The 4,672-nt window shown below is 48.5% G+C and overlaps 1 long non-coding RNA gene across 1 annotated transcript; it reads right to left on the reverse strand.

Annotated features, from left to right (window-relative positions):
• LOC136610726 (uncharacterized) lies at window positions 1-2,899 on the reverse strand. Its single transcript, XR_010790152.1, has 3 exons — window positions 2,657-2,899; window positions 498-643; window positions 1-271 (listed from the first exon to the last, which is right to left on the reverse strand). It is a non-coding gene; the product is annotated as an uncharacterized lncRNA (long non-coding RNA).
• Between the last annotated feature and the right edge of the window lie 1,773 nt (window positions 2,900-4,672).

Here is a 4,672-nt window from a genome sequence, read left to right on the forward strand (position 1 = left end):
TCACGTTTTACTATTTATTAAAAATGTGGATTTTACACCAAGTGTCATTCCCTGATAAACCAAAGGCCGCTGTGTTTGGGGATCTTTTCTGTTTACTCAATCGGTGTAAAATATTGCGCAGTTTTTCAGGATACTCCAAAAAGCTTATAAAAAAAAAAAAAAGGTGAGTCACCGGCAAAAAGCAGTCCATAAAACGAAGGGTTTCAAGATTGCTGAACGTCGAGGGTCTCTTCACTGTCCGCCAGCCTTCCCATTCTCAAGGACGTCAGATCTGCAGGAAATAACGAAAAATCAGCAGGTTAACAGTCACATCACACCAGTATTACTGATCCCTAGATCCGCTCTACCCACTTACATTGACCACTACTCCCCCAACCTGGTCAGAAGAATCATATATACGTACACACACGCGCGTGCGAAAACCTGCAAATATGCGCAAAATAAGCACGTATGAGCAGATGCACGCAATGAAAATTTTAGCAGATGCAGCAGCTTACCTCGACGAGTTATGTCAGCTTGTGTGCAAGCGAAGCGAAATTCTTCTCAAAACGCGTCCAAACGCCAGGATCATCTCCACACGTAAGTTTGCAAAAAAAAGCGCACAAATCTCGGGTGGCCGCGTCTCCCCACGTAGCGCACAAATCTGCAAAAAAAGACAGGTTGCGTCAGGTGGCGTCGCGCAAATTTCAGGTGACGTACTCATCAGACGTAGCGCACAGCGCATTAATCTCAGGTAGGTACTCACCACACACAGCGCATTAATCTCAGGTAGGTACTCACCACACACAGCGCATTAATCTCAGGTAGGTACTCACCACACACAGCGCATTAATCTCAGGTAGGTACTCACCACACACAGCGCATTAATCTCAGGTAGGTACTCACCACACACAGCGCATTAATCTCAGGTAGGTACTCACCACACACAGCGCATTAATCTCAGGTAGGTACTCACCACACACAGCGCATTAATCTCAGGTAGGTACTCACCACACACAGCGCATTAATCTCAGGTAGGTACTCACCACACACAGCGCATTAATCTCAGGTAGGTACTCACCACACACAGCGCATTAATCTCAGGTAGGTACTCACCACACACAGCGCATTAATCTCAGGTAGGTACTCACCACACACAGCGCATTAATCTCAGGTAGGTACTCACCACACACAGCGCATTAATCTCAGGTAGGTACTCACCACACACAGCGCATTAATCTCAGGTAGGTACTCACCACACACAGCGCATTAATCTCAGGTAGGTACTCACCACACACAGCGCATTAATCTCAGGTAGGTACTCACCACACACAGCGCATTAATCTCAGGTAGGTACTCACCACACACAGCGCATTAATCTCAGGTAGGTACTCACCACACACAGCGCATTAATCTCAGGTAGGTACTCACCACACACAGCGCATTAATCTCAGGTAGGTACTCACCACACACAGCGCATTAATCTCAGGTAGGTACTCACCACACACAGCGCATTAATCTCAGGTAGGTACTCACCACACACAGCGCATTAATCTCAGGTAGGTACTCACCACACACAGCGCATTAATCTCAGGTAGGTACTCACCACACACAGCGCATTAATCTCAGGTAGGTACTCACCACACACAGCGCATTAATCTCAGGTAGGTACTCACCACACACAGCGCATTAATCTCAGGTAGGTACTCACCACACACAGCGCATTAATCTCAGGTAGGTACTCACCACACACAGCGCATTAATCTCAGGTAGGTACTCACCACACACAGCGCATTAATCTCAGGTAGGTACACACCACACAGCGCATTAATCTCAGGTAGGTACTCACCACACAGCGCACTAATCTCAGGTAGGTACTCACCACACAGCGCACTAATCTCAGGTAGGTACTCACCACACAGCGCACTAATCTCAGGTAGGTACTCAGCACATTAATCTCAGGTAGGTACTCAGCACACAGCGCATTAATCTCAGGTAGGTACTCACCACACAGCGCATTAATCTCAGGTAGGTACTCAGCACATTAATCTCAGGTAGGTACTCAGCACACAGCGCATTAATCTCAGGTAGGTACTCACCACACGTAGCAGCACAGCACATTAATCTCAGGTAGGTACTCACCACACGTAGCAGCACAGCACATTAATCTCAGGTAGGTACTCATCACACAGCGCATTAATCTCAGGTAGGTACTCACCACACGTAGCAGCACAGCACATTAATCTCAGGTAGGTACTCACCACACGTAGCAGCACAGCACATTAATCTCAGGTAGGTACTCACCACACGTAGCAGCACAGCGCATTAATCTCAGGTAGGTACTCAGCACACAGCGCATTAATCTCAGGTAGGTACTCACCACACAGCGCACTAATCTCAGGTAGGTACTCACCACACAGCGCATTAATCTCAGGTAGGTACTCAGCACATTAATCTCAGGTAGGTACTCAGCACACAGCGCATTAATCTCAGGTAGGTACTCACCACACGTAGCAGCACAGCACATTAATCTCAGGTAGGTACTCACCACACGTAGCAGCACAGCACATTAATCTCAGGTAGGTACTCACCACACGTAGCAGCACAGCACATTAATCTCAGGTAGGTACTCACCACACGTAGCAGCACAGCGCATTAATCTCAGGTAGGTACTCACCACACAGCGCAGAAATCTTCCTCTCCCACGTTGAAAGTAGTATAAAAGGCTCCAACCATCAGCTTCCTCTGTAGGCTTGGAATTCGCGGGCAAATTCAAGTACCGGTGACGTCACCGGTCACGTGGGCGCGGGCACAGCTCTCATCGTGCACGGCAGCTGAACTGTACTGCTCGTGCACAATGGGAGGTCACATGGTGCCGATTCCAGCCACCTCATTGGCTGGAATCGGCAGCAGGAATAACCGCAGTGTAAACTACTAATATGCGTGCCGGGGTCATGTGATAAGACGTAGTACTGTGTAAGGATTGCTACACGGGTCACGTGATCATTAGCGCTGCGGTTGGTGCGCTCAGCAGCCCGTCTGCCTGCATGTAGTTATATGTTTAGCAGAACTTCAATTTAAAGATTCCATCACATCCCCTCCTCAGGGAGAAAGAAGGACATCTGCTACCTAATTGTTACATTTGTTGCAGTTTCTAATTGTTACACAATTGGGAGTGTTGTGTAATCCTGGGCCCCCACAATGTACAGGCTGCCTGAGCACTTATTGGTGGGTTATTGTTCATCCCTTGTCTTCTGGGGGGCACACGCGCTTTACCCTCCATGTAGAAGCAGTTTCTTTGCCAGCAATGACCAGGATGCATCTAAATATCCCACGGCCCGTATAATATCATCCGGATTACAGAAGTTGGGTTTCAGTGCTGTTCTGTTCCCAAGGCTTTCATCACACTGGCCAACTCTGCTGGATGGTCCGGGGGGCTCCAGGTAAAGAGAAGTCCTGGAAGAGGCAGCAGATCTCCCAGGTGCCCACCATACTCCGCTCACCTCATCGCTGTGCACCCCTCTGCTCCCAGGCGTTGACAGAGTCCTGGCAGTGACCACCATGGCAGCACTTACAGCTTGGCTGAAGATAGGACCTGGCACTCAGGGCTCCTAAACACTGGCTATTGCGATTATGCCGCGAGAAAACCGTAACAAAATTGTTTTTCTTTCTATGATTTTTGAGCCTCAGCGATGCTTTTTCTTTAGAATAAACTCGCATCGCTGCCGGCCACAATTTTCTTGCGCAATTTTTTGCCGCAAAATTCAATATGACTTTCTAATGTAAAAAATGCACCGCGCAAAATTCACAGGTTCCTGCAATGCGATAAAAAGGAGGCTCAATAGGGAAACATGGGGGGAAAAAAATCGCAAAACATAGAAAGATAGGACGTGCCGCAAGTTTTTTTCTCGCAACATCATAGGAGTGAAAACATCGCAGATAGGAATGAAACAATTGCAAATCATTGGTTTCATAATTCTGCCTTGTCACTTACTCTCACATCGCACCATTTTATCACAAGTGTGAAGGCGCCCTCACCCTTCTCTGCTGTCCTTGTGCTGCTGACCCTCACTTTCATCCACAGGTCCCTGAGCAGGGACAGATTGCTGGTCCACCCCAAAGCCTTCATCAGGTAAGGATGGGGGGATACGGGGGCTCATGGCATCTAGCCTGTAGCACTCAGGAAATAGAGCAGAAGCGCTGATCTACGCCATCTGTACTTTACATAACACCAAAGGAAAATGAAACCCAGCGCTCAAAGTGCAGGTTCAACAGCAAGTGTGCAGATAGTAATTAGTTCAGGGAAGTACTTGCTTTGGTGGGCGGTCCAGGAACTCCCCTAGTATCCAGGTACACCAAAAAATAAGGGAGGGGGGCCTTGAGATATTAGCCCTGGCTGCATAAAAAACCCGACAATACATCACCTAATAGCCACTGTCTATTCCGCCACACTTCTCCTCGCAGGTCCCGGGCACACTTGCTTGTAGTTTTCAGCCAGCGCTTCCTGGTCAGGGGTTCAAAATCCCCGCCTCCAGGAATTGCTGGCTGTAATTGATTCTTGAGCGCCGCAGCTCAGCAAATCAGAGCCAGCACTAAATGAACCAATCACAGCCATTCAATTCGAGCATCGCGGCTCAGGGAATCACTGCAGCGCTCGATGAACCAAACACAACCAGCGCTTGCTGGAGGCGAG

The sequence above is a fragment of the Eleutherodactylus coqui genome, chromosome 2 (assembly GCF_035609145.1).
Source record: "Eleutherodactylus coqui strain aEleCoq1 chromosome 2, aEleCoq1.hap1, whole genome shotgun sequence".
In the NCBI taxonomy this organism is placed as follows: Eukaryota; Metazoa; Chordata; class Amphibia; order Anura; family Eleutherodactylidae; genus Eleutherodactylus; species Eleutherodactylus coqui.